This window comes from Cucurbita pepo, chromosome 18 (genome assembly GCF_057944985.1).
Source record: "Cucurbita pepo subsp. pepo isolate OVF chromosome 18, ASM5794498v1, whole genome shotgun sequence".
Taxonomy (NCBI): Eukaryota; Viridiplantae; Streptophyta; class Magnoliopsida; order Cucurbitales; family Cucurbitaceae; genus Cucurbita; species Cucurbita pepo.
In genome coordinates, this window is record NC_141815.1 from 3,793,692 (window position 1) to 3,810,317 (window position 16,626).

Consider the following 16,626-nt stretch of genomic DNA (forward strand, 5'->3'; position numbering starts at 1 on the left):
CTGAGTCTTAGAGACTCTTATACTAATATGTCACGTCCAAATTTCAAGGTTTCAAAAAAAGAATCATACTGAAAAGACAAAAGCCAAAAAAAAAAATATAAAATAAAAGACGAAAATGATAAAATTTAAATAAAAAGGACAAAAAAAAAAAAAAAATAATATAAAGTAAAATTTGACTATGGTCTCATTTATTACAAATGGAAAAATTAATCCAGGATATGAATACAAATAGAAATACAAAAGACCTGAAATTTAATGAAGAGATTGACTCTCCAGAATGATCCCCTTTGTGACCCCACAACTCTCAAACGCTCCTCCACCTCAACTGGCAGCCTATAGACACCTGACAAAGAAAGGGAAAAAGGGTGAATATATAAATATACACTGTAAGCAATCTACTTATAGACTCTTACTGTATTGTTGACATAGACAAATTTTACGCTAGGATCTAGGTGTATTGCTCTTGTTGTGTATAGCCTTGGGTAGATAGCTTAGCATACGCGGGGTAACTGGTATCCAATGTAGCTGGCGAACTCTCTCCACTATGTGGGGATAACATGGTGAGTGATATGCTACTCATCAGGTGGAGCGAACTCTCTCTATGTATTATAGTATATAATATAATATAAATATATAATATGTCCAACATTTATATAAAAGAATTTATCTTCATTTTCTTGTTCTTCCTTATTTGACTCCAAAAAAATAATTATTTTTTAAAAAATTTCTTACATTTTTGAAAATGGGGGCGTTACACATACCTCTCATAAAACTCATTCTTGATTAAAATTTAATGTTTAATTCAATCGAGGTAGAGAATACTTGCTAAATAAGTTATAATTTGTTTAAAAATTATTTGTTTGGAAATAAGAAAAGCTTATAATTATATTTTTTTGATTCAAATATTGATTTAATTAAAACATACAAGGTTTCGTAGCTCAGTTGGTTAGAGCGTTGGTCTTATGAGCCGAAGGTCGCGGGTTTGAGCCCCGCCGAAACCAACCCAACCATGTATGTTATTGGTGGCTACATGTATGTTATATCCGAGTTCATTGTCGTTAATTTAAGCCTCAAGAATTATTAGTTTTCGAATTTTAGTCAAATTTTGTAGACATTTACTTCCACTCTTTTAAATTTTCTGCTACTGAACTTATTTACTAAACTTACTGCATAATTGAGTGTATGAACCCACCTATTGGTTCAAAATTTATTTTGGAGCCCAAATGAATCTTAATAAGGTGTTTGAAAATTCAGCACTGATGGCTAATGGAGAAGAGAGCAATCAGAGCATATGCACACCAAGCTTGGAAGAGCTAAATACGTACAATATTAGACTAGAAATGCAAGCAATTACTTTTGAGATAAAACTTATGATGTTCCAAATGTTGCAAACCATTGGACAATTTCATGGACGACTGTTAGAAGATCCCCCTACATCTAAAGTCAATTTTTGGGAGTTAGTAACTCATTTCAACTCAATGGAGTGATTAGGTTTATTCCCTTATTCTTTGAAGGATTGTGCTAAATCATGGTTGAATACTTTAAATAGTCTAGCAGAATCATTCTTGATCAAGTATTTTTCATCCACTAGAAACTCATGGTTCAAAAATGAGATTGTTTCTTTTCAACAGTTTGAAAATGAAACACTAAGTGAAGCTTTGGAGAGATTCAAGTAGATTTTTAGAAAGTGTCATCGCCATGGATTACCCATTGTATCCAAATGAAGACTTTCTACAATGGATTGAATATTGCTTACTAAACAAGTTGTGGATGCTTCCACCAATGAAGATATTTTGTCAAAGACATATAATGAAACTTATGAGATTCTAGAAAAAATAGCATCTAACAATTGTCAATGGGCCGATGTGAGGAGAAATCTAGAAAAGAAAACACGAGGAGTACTTGAAATTGATGTTTTGACCTCTATCAACGCTTAATTAGCTTCGGTGACTAATATTCTACAAAATCTAGCGTTGGGATAAGGCTCAATCACTAAAGCACCAGTCCAAGCTACTACTAAAATGACCCAAATAGCAACCGAATCTTGTTTATATTGAGAAGAGGAACACACTCTTGATCAATGTCCAAGTAATCCGACTTCAATTTCTTATATGAGGAATCAAGCTAGTCAAGGCAACCAGAAATTCTACCTAAAGAAATTCCAAAATTTTCATGGAAGGGACAAAGTTCCTATAATAAAAAAATTTAATGGAAAGAAAATTACCATCCAAGTTTTGGACTAAAAAATCAAATGACATATGATCCTCAACAAGCCAACACCAAAGGGAAAGGATTTAGCCAAGCTCATCCGATATGGAGAACATCTCTTGAGAGCCTAATAAAGAAATATATGGTCAAAAATGGTGTTGTGATATAGAGTCAGCAAGCATGCTTGCGAAATTTGAAAGTTCAAGTAGATCGATTAGCAACTTACTTATGAAATAGACTTCTTGGAAAGCTGCTAGCAGATACCGAAACACCAAAAAGAGAAGGCAATGAGTAATGTCAAGCAATATAATTGAGAAGTGAGAAAGAAATACTCAGCACGGGAGAAAACTTAAAGAACATAGAGATAGTCACCCCTAGGAAACTACTAAACAGAAGAAGTAGAGCAAAAATGCAAAAAACAGTGCAGTCTCCAAAATGCAAACAACAGTCAACATTGAAGAAGAGAGTAGAACATAAATACCGACACCTCTTTCTCCACAAGGTATAAAAAGAAAGAAAGAGGAAGCCCATTTGAGAAGTTCATGAATATTTTGAAGGAAATTATATAAACATATCACTAGTGGAGGCTTTCAAGCAAATGCAAAATTATGTGAAATTATTGAAGGATGTGCTCACTAATAGAAGAAAGTTTGAATTTGAAAAATTCAAGGTAGTGGCACTAAATGAATAGTGTAGTGCAATATTGAAAAATAAGATCTCACTAAAAGAAAAAGACCCAGGCTCGTTCACCATTCCCGCATCAATTGGAGAAAAGGAGCTAGGTTGAGCATTATGTGACTTGGGGGGCAAGCATCAACTTAATGCTTGGAGAGGCTAGATCCACTACAGTCACCATTCAACTAGGTGATAGGTCCATCACTTCTCCCGAAGGAAAGATCGAAGACATTTTAATTCAAGTTGATAAATTCATATTGCCAACAAATTTTATTATTTTAGACTATGAAATGGACCGTGATGTACGGGTTATTTTGGGGAGATCATTTTTAACGATGGGGAGAACACTAGTACATGTCGAAAATTGAACCATAACATTAAAAATGGGTGACAAGAAAGTCAAATTTAATATCATTGATAACATGAAATATCTAGTAGTAGTAGAAGAATGCTCAACCGTTTATGAATTTATAGAGCAACCAATAGTAGAGAAATGGGATAGTTAGGAATGTGAGCAGAAAGAAAACAACCGCTTGAGTAAATCACAGAACAGTTAACAATTTTAAATGAATTTAGCAGCACTTTTGAGACACTAGAATTAGAGGTAAGAATAAGTTCACCGATGAAGCATCTATGGAAAAAGCACTGCAGCTAGACTTGAAACTACTGCCTCCTAACCTTAAATATCTGTATTCAAGTGACAAAGAGACACTACCCATCATCATCTCAGGAACATTATCATGAACCCAAGAGGATATGATCTTAGAAGCGGGTTAAGAAGCATAAGGGGGCGATAGGGTGGACATTGGTAGGTATAAAAAGAATTAGTCTCGCATAAGATTCAATTGGAGGAAGGAAAATTTAAACCAATTAAGTAACAAAGACGATTAATCCAATGATGAAGAAAGTTGTTAGAAAAAAAATTATCACATGGCAAGATGCAGGAATACTATATCCAACTGCAAACGCATTAAGGTCAATCCTATTCAATGTGTTCCTAAGAAAGGAGGATAACAACAATGACAAATGAGAACAATGAGTTGACCTCCACTACACTGGAGCGTTTGTATGGATTATAGACGACTGAACAAAGCGACACGTAATGACCATTTTCCCTTACCATTCATTGATAAAATGCTTGATTGAGTTACTTGAAGTCACATTATTGCTTTTTTTATGATTATTCGGGATACAATAAAATTAAAATCAGTCAAGAAGATCGAAAGAAGACAACATTTACATACCCTATGGAATTTTTGCACTTAGACGAATGCCCTATAGACTATGTAATGCTCTAACAACATTTCAACGATGTGTGATGACAATCTTTACTTGATTCCTTCACCAAACTTGTGGGTAGTGTTATTTAGAAGTAGAATCAAGTTTGAAAGTAAATGGTGAACTATGAATTTGGATGAAAATCTAAGAAAATTATACCAAAAAAGTAAATGCTTCTAACTCAAGTTTGAGGGCACACTAATGCTTGATTCTTAAGCCAAATGAAATCTCTTATTTTAGACTTTATAAGGAGCTATAACTGACTTTAAAACCTCTAAAATCGTCTTGAATTTGTGACTCAACTTTCTAGATTTTTCGCTGAAAATATTTTTTAGATTTTCCAACCGTTTAATTTGATGAATTTATGTTCTCTAGAACAAACTTAAATTTGGTAAGATTCTGGATAAAAATATATCGTTGATTTTTTACAAGTAGGCACGGTAGCATATATGATTTTCTGGTTCAATGGCATTATCGTAATTTTCTTGAACTTCAATGGTATTTTGGTAATTTACCATTTTTTAAAATATTTTATTATTATTTTTCTAAAACTCTAAAAAAAAAAAAAAAATTTAAAATTTCTTACACCATGTTTGTCATTTTTTCCTCCGTCACCACCTTAAAATTCTCTCTCTATAAGAAAATAAAAAATCTAGAATATTTCTTAAAAACTATTTCTACTACTTATCCTCTATAAGGAGAATCACACATTCAATCACCTATAGCTAATATACTATCAATCAGGTATACAATCACACATACTCAATGGGGCGATATCATCCCTTAAGCTCCCAGAGCGTAGATACACAAATTTCCATTCGCTTTTCAACGCCTGAGGTTGTTATCATAACTACCACGAAAAAAAACATACAACAAGTTCATACCGGTTTTACAACATATCATGTAGTACTAAATTGAGTTAGCCTATATACTGGGATGTGGTGAGCCATGTCGTCGAGCTGAGTCTTAGAGATGTACGACTCTATATCCTAAGAAAGCCTATAGAATCTAATACCCGACTACTCTTATTCTAATATGTCACAATCCAAATTTCAAGGTTTCAAAATAAGGATCATACTAAAAAGATGAAAGCAAAAAAAAGAATTGTAAAATAAAATACGAAAATTCGATAAAATTATAAAAAAAGAAAAAAAAAACATTACAAACGGAAAAATTAATTCAGGATATGAATATAAATTGAAATACAAAAGACCCGAGATACAATAAAGAGTTGATGCTCCAGAATGATTCCCTTTGTAACCGCACAGCTCTCAAACGCTCCTCCACCTCAACTGGCAGCCTATAGACACCTGACAAAGAAAGGAAAAAAGGGTGAATGTATAAATATACACCATAAGAAATCTACTTATAAGCTCTTATGGTAATGTTGACATAGCAGGAGACCACAAATTTTACTCTAGGATCTAGATGTATTGCTCTTGTTGTGCATAGCCTTGGGTAGATAACTTAGAATACGCAAGGTAACTTGTAACCAATTTAGCAGGTGAACTCTCTCTATCATGTGGAGATAGCATGGTGAGTGCTATCATTCTCATCATCCATGGGAGGTTGCTAGCAAATCCATCCAACAGGCCATGTAGTCGTTAGAGGTCAGGAGCTCTACCTACTGTATGTGCTAGTTCCATAAACTTCCAACATGATCAATGTCTTCCAACATGATCAATGTCTTCCCACACGATGGATCCACCCTGTGGGGTAATTACTGATTATCTGCATGATCAATGCCCTCCTATAGGGTGAATCCACTATGTCAGATAATCCAACAAACTATCATGTTACACGTCCTTAACCAACCTCATGTCTAGCAGAATAGTACCGTACCGAAGTTCAAAGGGACTTGGAAGCTCTACAGACATTATATTTGCTACTATCGGCATACAAGCTACCTTGGAAATACATTCAGCTACGTTTTTACCTCTAAGGAATTTACTTTATTTATTTTATCCGTGGATGCTACTCTACCCATTAGTTTTCACAAATCTAGTATACAACATTTTAATCATCCACTTTCTTCATATATATATTTCTACCCAACCTACCAGAAAAGTAAGGCATAGTCGGGGTGCAAATCATCTTAGGACTGACTCGGTAGCTTAAAAAGACGAGCTAAAACATAATATACAATATATTTATATTATGTTAAACTAGAGTTCATATATAAGTACTATTTATTTTTTTAAAGTTCAGAGATCTATTACACAAATCTTATAAATATTTGTGGTCCCATGGTCTAGTGGTTAAGACATTGGACTTTGAATCCAATAACATGAGTTCAAATCTCGGTGGGACTTAATGCAATTAAATTAATTGATTTTAATTTGTTGGAACCGTGGCCAATACAAAACTGAAAAAAATTATGACACATACGAAGATACTATTTGATTTATTACAAACAAATCTTGTAATTATTTGTGGTTCCATGGTCTAATGGTTTGGACATTCGACTATCAACCCTATAACCTGAGTTCAATGGAACCTGTGGAATTTTCTGGATTTTTAATTTCGATGAAGAATGTTTAGAAAAAATTTGAATTTTTAAAGAAAAATAATAAAATATTACCAAAAATATGCTATTATGCTCAAAATTCATCCAATCTCAAGATCCAATTATTGGATTTCCTCCAAAATTGGACACAATCTAGAATGTTCACAAATCACCAAATCCAACGGTTAGAATTCAAATTGGAAGTCGGTAGCTCGCTAATCGGAGAGGATATTTCTGATGAATTTGTCAAAAAATTTAATCTCCAAGTCACGTCGATTCTTAAGGTTTCAACGTCGGTGGAAGCTTCCCCTATAAAGTCTGAAGTTGGGGCAATAATATGGAACAAGAATCGAGGAAGGTCGAGCTCCAAATCGTAAGCAATAAGCGTTTAGATTGTAGGTATCTTACTCTCTAATTTGTTCCAAATACGAGAGCAATTGTCCACCATTTTCCTTCAAATTTGTTGATATAGTTTCTAAACAAGATTACCCACAAGTTTCATGAAGAAATCGAGTGCTAAAAGTACCTAGAACCCCCCAGTCCGATCCGCCATTGAAGAGCTTCAAGAAAATCATGAAAAATTAATCTGATGATACAGGATAATCTGTCGTGCAAGGAAAATCTCAACCTATTTTGGCAGCTATGAGGATTGTTTCCATAGAAGAATATGAAGAGAAATAATCTCAGAAACATGGGGAATTAAAGGAAATCAGTTTGAGTAAAATTTGGGGTAAGTATAGATTTCCTATTTGTGGTCACTTTTCCTTCAAATGGATGATTCATTTAGCTTGAGAGGAAGTAACTTTAGTAAAAGAATGGAGAGCTCAAACGTTATAGAACAAGCTACTCAAGAGATCGATTTTTTGGGTTTCGGGTGAGTTGCAGACCGAGAAGAATTTCTCAAAATTAAAGTTCCAGACTCAAAGTTGTTCATCCAAACCAATTCCTTTAGCTCGAGTGAAGGATAAGGTAGAGGTTCCATGAACAAATCAAGACTTGAAAACCCCTAGAATTGGCTTTCCAATAAGAAATTCTCTGTTTTTTATTCGGGGAGAATACTAATTTTCAACGAACATTCGAGACGAATATCTTAGGCTACAATCAACAAGAAGGTATGAAATCAATCCTAGTTATTCCTTATAACACCTTTAAGTTTCATGATGAAATCGAGGGGAGAAATGCTAAAAATAGAGTTGTGGAAGGCGACTTTCAGACAGTGACGCAAAGGACGTGTGCGCATTATTCCTATCCAAAGGAAGAAGACGATGACGTGGCCGATTCAATTGAACCGGCCATGTCAACCCAAAATCCCTTCCCTCGATTTTTCTCTATTTTAACCCCCCTTCAAGAACGATTCTTATGAAATTTTATTTTATGATTCTAGAAACTAGACACAATAAGAAGTTTGTGGAAGAAAATTTGAGATAAGTCGGATAAAGTAAGCTCAAGAACTGAGATCTTGAATGTCGACAACGAGGTAAGTAGCCACCTTGAAATTTTCTTAAGAAATGCATGTAAGAATCGCTTGGATTTCTATATGAACTCTAAACCAAGTATGAATTAAGGATATATTAAAGAAAAACTCAAAGAATCATGATTTAAGGCCTTGAACTAATCAAATTGCTCGAGATTTAAGTAATGTTAAAATAACACCAAGAAACACTGTAAAATGACTCTAATGCCCCCAAGGTAATTTACATTCAGTTCATGACCCAGATGACCTCCAAATGCAATGAAACTCTGTAGTAGATCTTATTTTATGATGTTTGATGATGCTGTTTGAAAGTCTATGGAACACGTTAAGTAGCAAAACCAAGAATTAGGGGTAAAATGACCAAAATATTCCGCCACACTTTTTGTTCCTTGCCTCAAACCTTGCAATTTAATTTTCAAATTTCTTTGATAATGTTTTGGAATATACCTTTTTCTCATGGCTTCTCTAATTTCTTCTCATGTCTCTATTGAATCTTCCTCTTTTCTTCTCTCTCGAATTTGAGATGTTGGTACCAATCACCAGCATGATTGGTAAATTCGGCAATATCAAGTCTCATCTTCTTATTTTCACTATAGGTGTTGCAATCAAACACATGCTCTATCTTTCTTTCCCACTGCAAGTATGCCTCAGAATCTGCTGTTCCAGAAAAGGGTGGAATTTTGAGTTTAACTCCTTCATCTCTATCTTTATGTACTCTTTCCATCCTTCTAGGTTGCATAATAGTTGCATGGTTATTTCTTCCTCTCCATCTACCATCAACTTGTCTTTCTTGTACTACTATACCTTCATCTTCTTGTAATGTTCGTTCTTGTCTTTCTTGTTGCGCCTTCTTTCTTGTCTATCTTCCATCATCATTTCCATCATACCTTGAATTGCTTGAAGAATGGTTGTATTAAGATCTGGTACTGGTGGTACTGCTTCTCCATTATGTGACATTTTGTTATCAAGGGACCTCTCCACACTTCTCACAAAAATTTCATTCAGGGACACTCGTGTTTAACACTCAAAGGTAGGCTTTTGGTACTAAGTCAAGAATGTAAAGGCTGGCTTTTTTTAGTGATATCTTGCTTTAAGCTTGATTATAACCAATTCAACGATCAATTCTAACAAGCTAAGACTAGTATCTCAAGGATCAAGAGCTTGAAAATAAATGATAAGAACGGAATATATATATATATATATATATATATATATTTTTTCTCATAACTGATTTTTTTTTATTACTGATTTTTTTCTCTCTTTTTTTTTTTTCTTTTTTTTTTTTTTTGGATAATTTGAGAGAGAAAAAAATTGATATAAAAAAAATAACAATAAAACTATTTCACCTCTAGAGCGGCCAAAGAACGTCAACCAAAAGCTCTGATACCAAATGATAAGCGCATACACTGCTGAAATTTGCAAAGCTAGAGGTCCTTTTAGAATCCTTGCAAAACGTTCACAGAGAAAGCTAACTTAACGGATTGATTCCAACCAAGAGCTGGTTAGAAGATGAATGACTCTTAGATCGAACTTGGAATCTATGATGGTCACTCTTAGATACCAAGACAATTCACTCCAGAATTAGCTTGATCAAAACTAATTCAATGAATCGGTTTAAACATCAAACCTAAAGCAAGGTTTGAAAAAGAATAACAGCAAAAGGGTATCAAAAAAACACAAAAGTTTTGTCTGTATTCAACAATTCATACAAACATGAATATTACATGTCTTTAAATAGGCCCAAAAGATAACCCTAACATAATAAGGTTGAGCCACCAACTACAAATCATTAATAAATGCTATTGAATACAAATGGAAGAAAATAAGGCATTCATAAATTGTCTTAGTAGTTCAACTACCAATGACAAGTCTTCTAATCACTCTCCAATATCAGCCACTCCATTATTTTCTTGATTTGATTCTTGAATCTTCTTTGTATTGCTTCTTGTAATTACTCGTTCGGGTACATAGAAGTAATCGGTTGTTGGATTCATATCATAGATGCATAACCCAATACCATCATACTTATGTGCATCATTAACGAATGAGATTGGAGAGCGGGAACTAATAGTGGGGATTGATGCATTTGAGTTAAAAAACCGAAGTAGCAAAACCTTGGGTAAAAATAGTACTTGGTGCAGTTATTGAGCTTACACTTAAATAAACCCCATGAAAGAAATAGTAATGATTCATATAAATCACTTAATGGTAAATGCCTCAAATAAATCCAACGAGTAACTAATAATCCTGTTATACAGAAAAAAGTAGCTATCATGCCCTTTTCTAAGGGAGCATAGAGTCCTTCGCCCAACTCCCAACTTGGAATGGATAAGGCCGAATAACAACTCCAAACAACTATCATGCCCTTTTCTAAGGGAGCATAGAGTCCTTCGCCCAACTCCCAACTTGGAATGGATAAGGCCGAATAACAACTCCAAACAACTATCATGCCCTTTTCTAAGGGAGCATAGAGTCCTTCGCCCAACTCCCAACTTGGAATGGATAAGGCCGAATAACAACTCCAAACAACCGTACCCTAACCAATGGGTTGAACCAACCTCCAACCACTTCGTTGCCACCACGTACGTTACAAGCTTGGTGATCTCCTCAACTCTAAGGGCCATGGGCAATAGGCCTTTGCCCAAAGCCCAACCTCAACACAATTACTACTTTATGAAGACTACATCCAATTTTAAATAGCCTCACGCGGTTTCCTTCAACTTAAGGGCCATGAACAATAGGCCTTCGCCCAAAGCCCATAGCCCAACTCCCAACTTGGAATGGACTGGCCGAAGAACAACTCCAAACAACCCTAACCAATGGGCTGAACCAACGTCCAACCACTTTGTTGCCCCCATACGGATTACAAGCTCACATTACCAAGCTCAGCGATTTCCTCAAGACAATGACTACTTTATGAAGACTACATCCAATTTTAAATCTATCAATGTGGGATTGTTGTAGCGGAGAAATCCATCATATTTACGATGTACGTAGTCCAAGCCACCAAAAATATATGTAAAAAAAAAAAAAAAAAAAAAAAAGTGGATGTTAGGTTGAGGACTACCCAGAGATTTATATTGGGCCTAAGAGAATTGACCCGCTATTCTTCCACCAACAAGAGCGGAAAGTTACGCTTCTCTGTTAAACAAGCCTCACGCGGTTCCTTCAACTCTAAGGGCCATGGACACATCTGCTCCGACCAGGGCTTTACCGACGTGCTCCGACCAAGGCTTTACCAACGTTAATTTTGAATTTGTGAGTGTTCTAGATCCACCCCAATTTTGAAGGAGATCCGACGTCCGAGAACTGAGTTTTATGGCGTTTTGTGCACGCAATTAGATTTCGTACAAAAGAGAATTTTCGTAGATATCAACTCTTTCAGGGGCATTCTAGTAATTTTCCATTTTTAATTATTTAAATATTATTTTTCTTTAAAAATCGAGAATTTTCCCATTCTTGGACAACTTATTTTTAATAAGAATCCTACCACCAGATTCAATGCAAAGTGAGGTATGTTATATTGAATTCTAATACTTTAATAAATGAATGGTCAATTTCTGTTTTTTTAACTAATAAAATGGAACATTTTAAAGAGTATCACACATAGAAAATAAGGTTCCACCAAGATATAAATTCGAGTTACTGGATTCAGTGTCCAATGTCCTAACGATTAGACCATGGGACCATAAATATTTATAAGATTGGTGTGTAATAAATAGTATTTTCATATACTTTCAAAACTTTGAAAATGACTAATGTGTCCTCGTTTTTTAGTTTTGTATTTGATAGGGTTTCAACATTCTAAAATCAATTAATTTAATAGATCACGTGTACAATTATTCTACCATTTTTTTCAGCCCTAAGAACATAAAGATGGTTAAAAAAAAGTTGTGAAATAAGTATTTCCCCATATGATGTGGATAAGAAAAAACTAGAGGCATTCTAAGTATTGGATTTGGGACCTCTCCCACCCTGAGCAAGAATCATTCCCTCTCACTCATATTCCAAGAATTGAATTTAATGCTTACATTAAAGTATCTTCTTGCGATGATTATTTATCACATTCTTCTTTTATCCTTTCTATTTGCTTCAAACGTCTTTATTATTGTCTAGTCTCACTCATATTCCGTAAAGAATCATTTTAGTGAAGGATTGTAATTCCTTACGCCAAAATTGCCGCTAGACCAAATGCCCATATTGACAACTTTATTTTTTATTATTTTTTTTTTTTATGTTTTTTATTGAATGTATCATCATTATTTCGGTCATTTATTTGATCTTTCAAATATTATTAATAAAAAAATAGATATTAATGAAATCCTCGTGCAAGTATTATTACCATATATTTTAGTTTAAAAAGATGCAAAGTTTGATTATTCTAAAATTATTTATAGTAGTAAGTGTAATGAACATTGAGAGGATAAATAAAATTATTTATAGTAGTAAGATTCTCGAGGTTTCAATGTTGGTTTAAGCTCTCCATATAAAGTCTGTAGTTGGGACTTTCATTTGGAACAAGAATCAAGCCAAGTCGAGCTCTCAATCGCAAGAAAAAGCCGTTCAGTTTTTGGATTTTCTACTCTCAAGTTTCTTCATAACTCAAAAGAAATTGTCCACTATTTCTCTTCAAACTTGTTCCTCCACTTTCTAAGCAAGTTACCCACAATTTTTATGAAGGAATCGAGTGTTGAAAGAGCCTCAAACTCGTTCCCCCATTATGGATCGCCATTGAAAAAGTTCAAAGAAAACTTGAAAATCAAATCCTAGTCTACAAGGAAATTCGTAGAGTAAGATCAATCTCATTCAATTTTTGCACCTTCAAGGAACATTCTTGTAGAAGACCATGAAAGCTAACCCGTCCAAGATCATGCCCAATTGAAATTGGGAGTAAGGATCGAATTCCCATCTACAATCCATTTTTCTTAAAATTGAGCATTCCTTTAGCTTAAGAAGATCAATATGAGTAATTTTGTTGAAGAAATCGAGAGCTAAAATTCCCTAGAATAAGTTGTCCAAGAAAATGAAAAATTTTCATTTTCGAGTGAATTGCAGACAACATCACAATTTCTCAAAATTAAGGCTACATGCTTAAAGACGTTCCACCAAAAAAAAAATTCCTTTAGCTAGAGGAAAAAATAATCTAAAGAATACACTTACGAATATATATTCAAGATTAATACGCTATGTTGATTAAGAGTTCATTCCCTTCACAGATATATTCAAGATTTCATGTTGAACAGAGTAAGTTTGGAACCTAAACCAAGGGCCTAAGAAACGCGGAAATAAGTACCTCAAGTAACTTTTACTCAAGATCCAAGATTCTTCTAAAATAATCTAAAGAATACACTACGAATAACTCATGTTTGTTACCATGTTCTGTAGAGCTTATGAAGGTCAATGCATGCATGTTATCTAGGGTAATGTGTGAATGATGTATAGGGTTGTGTCATAAGAATGATTTAAAGATTAAAACTATAGGGACCTCATGCATTTTGTGTGTACATATGCATTGGGTTACTTCTCCAATGATGAGTATAGGTGCCTACACGATGATGATGATCATCATCATAACCCACGTGACACTCAAGGGTATGTTGACCTACGGACGTCGCTACGAACAACTAGGTTGACTTGATGGTGTTGATATAACACATGCGGAAGCAATTATAGTAAATTATAGTAAATTACTAGTACCTCAATTATAATTTGGATCTTAGGCACTCTAAGTACCTCAATTATAGTAAATTAGCTAGCATGTTCATAAACATTAAAACTCAAGGAGTTTGAGTACAAACCTTTTGTAGTTCAAATTCCTTTTTCCTCACGAACCAGTTTCGAACCACCACTAGTGTCTTCCCTACTATTTTTCGGCCTTAGAATGGGATTGTAGAATCCGAAGAGTGACTAAACTTGGATGGGATTTAGTATATGTGAGAGAGAGTTTGTGAGGGTTTTTCTCAAGGTTTTTACAAGGAGACTTTCCATGTAACTTATCAATAGATTTATAGAATCATATTTGCATGTTCATGCAAATTTGAGATTATGAAATTTTGACACTCAAAATTCCTCTCAAATGTGTGGGATTATGTGGCAAGCATGCAAGTTTGAGTTAACCAAATTTTGACATTCAAAATTCCACTCAAATTTGTGTGATTTATTTGGCAAGCATGTAAGTTTTGTTAAACCAAATTTTGATATTCAAAATTCCACCAACTCAAACATGGATTTTTTTCATTAAGTGAAGTCAACATTTTGACTTTCTCCATTTTAATTCAACAATTAATTTAAAATTCAAGTAATATTAAATGATTAATTCAACAATTTAATTAATATTTAACATTAATTTAAATGTCAATCCCAATCCGACACATATGGATTAAAATATTTAAATCTTATTTAAATATCTCTAATTCTCTCTTTTTGTTTAATTTGTAAATAAAATAAAAATGCGGTTAAATATATCGTATATATTTAGCACATATTCCCTAATTTGAATTCGAACACTTCGAACTCACTCATCACACTATTCTATGGTTTAGTCTGATTTGAGTTAGTAGGGGGACCTAATGGACTTATAGATCATGGGTTCCAACAATTCGAGATTAATCGGCTAAACTCATTAACATTGTTAACCAACATTCGTTAACTACTAGAACACTCCACTATAGCCTAGTAGTTGCACTCCCCTCACTATAGATATATTTTTGTCCATTTGATATAACCATGATTAGTAAGTCGATCCTTCACAGGTTGTTCGTAACTAGAGTTGGATAAATTTACCGTTTTACCCCTGAAGTTACTTCTTGTTCCTTATGTTCAACTGATTCTCTAATGAACAATTGGTTTGTGGTCCAACCAGTAAACCAAATCCCTCTCAAACCAATGAGAGGGTGGGGCTTCTTGTTCAAGACTTGGAATCAGTACTTAAGGGAACAACCTCTCTACTATCCGTAAAAGTGGGTAGGAGTGAATTCCATCTTGCATCTTATGTCCCCAGCTGTTCACCCAGTCTTACCTTTGAACTCACCCATGCAAATCTAAGGATATTTCTGAATAAATAGGAGTTCATGGTTAGCTCAGGATTAAGATTGAGTTACCTAGGTCATCGAATGAAAAAAAACAGTCTCAACAGTAAACGACATTATAAAGTGAGAGTGATTTTCTTCCTGGTCTGACCTTATGCAATACTCATTGCATAGGATGCCCCCACTCACAAGTCTTCGCATGTACAATTTAGTGATCACATTGTTTATATCATGGTGAAGGAGAATGAAAAGGGGAATTAATCTTGAGTTGAGTCTTGACTGACGGTTCAATCTCTTTCGAATTATCTCATAAATGAAGGAATAAATAGAGAATAGAGGCAAAGGTTCCTTCAGTAGTTCTGTCTCATGAATAAAGAAAGAGTGTTTACAGTTCTTCAATGAGGTTTAGGATCAGTAATCTTGAGTTGAGTGTTAGAAGTGAAGGTAGAAAAGGGGGAAAAGCTCTCCGTTCCTGGTTCTCCTGTAGCTTGATTCTCCAAAACCACAAGAATCCTTACCTTAGTTAGAATGAGATTCCAACTCAATACCTTTCCTTTGAGATTTTGAGAAGAGTTGCTCTTTGGAGAGCACAGTACAATGAAAGTTGTAAGCTGTGTTTGGGGAGGAGTTATTGTCGTTGGCCTCTATGGTAGAATCAGTTTGGGGCGTGAGAGGCGGTGGTTTACCCTGTGGCGGATGTCAGCGGTTCGAGTCTGCTTATCTCCAACTCGTTCACTTAGCTGATACAAAGCTATATGATAGCACTCTATGTTTTCCGATTCGGCAGTTCGATCTATGATTTCTCATTCATGGACATTGATAAGATCCTTCCATTTAGTAGCACCTTAGGATGGCATAGCCTTAAAGTTAAGGGCGAGAAAAAGTGAGACGCATCCATAGTTTCCCCAGGATAAGGTACTCAGCCTTATCCCTATACTATAGATTATTGACTATATACTTGAACTTGACACACTCTTATGTCTCTATATACTTGAAATTGACACACTCTTATGTCTACTACATTTTTCAGTTAAGGCAAGGCATTCCTGTACGGCTGACAACGGCATCGCAACTCGAGATCATGGCACATGCATAGGGTAGTGGTATTTGTTTTCTTAGACTTAGGCTAGACTATGATGTTTTTAACTTAAACTCTTATTCATTTTATTTAGTCTTTTCTTGTGTCGTTTTAAAGATGTTTTCGAAACACGTAAGTCCATGGCTGTATTCTAAGATAAAGGTTATGTTTTATGGAATTTTAATGAAGTCTTCCGCATTTAATGTTTATGGTACGTATACAGTAGCGAACTTAAATTAACTAGAAAATTTCGGGTCGTTACAGTTGGTATCAGAGCTTTAGGTTATAGAGCTTGTAGATTAGCCTACACAGTAGGCTTGGCATGTTCCACGGTCCAATCACCGATGCCCCGTCATTGCCAGGTACACCTTATGTAGAA

The 16,626-nt window shown here is 34.6% G+C and overlaps 3 non-coding genes across 3 annotated transcripts; 2 read left to right on the plus strand and 1 right to left on the minus strand.

Moving 5' to 3' along the window:
* Nucleotides 1-927: 927 nt before the first annotated feature.
* On the plus strand, nucleotides 928-1,001 carry TRNAI-UAU (transfer RNA isoleucine (anticodon UAU)). Its single transcript has one exon. It is a non-coding gene; the product is annotated as a tRNA-Ile (tRNA).
* A 598-nt stretch (nucleotides 1,002-1,599) lies between these two features.
* LOC147787059 (small nucleolar RNA R71) lies at nucleotides 1,600-1,705 on the minus strand. The gene has a single exon (XR_015414109.1). It is a non-coding gene; the product is annotated as a small nucleolar RNA R71 (small nucleolar RNA).
* Nucleotides 1,706-6,401: 4,696 nt separating this feature from the next.
* On the plus strand, nucleotides 6,402-6,473 carry TRNAQ-UUG (transfer RNA glutamine (anticodon UUG)). The gene has a single exon. It is a non-coding gene; the product is annotated as a tRNA-Gln (tRNA).
* The last annotated feature ends 10,153 nt before the right edge of the window (nucleotides 6,474-16,626 follow it).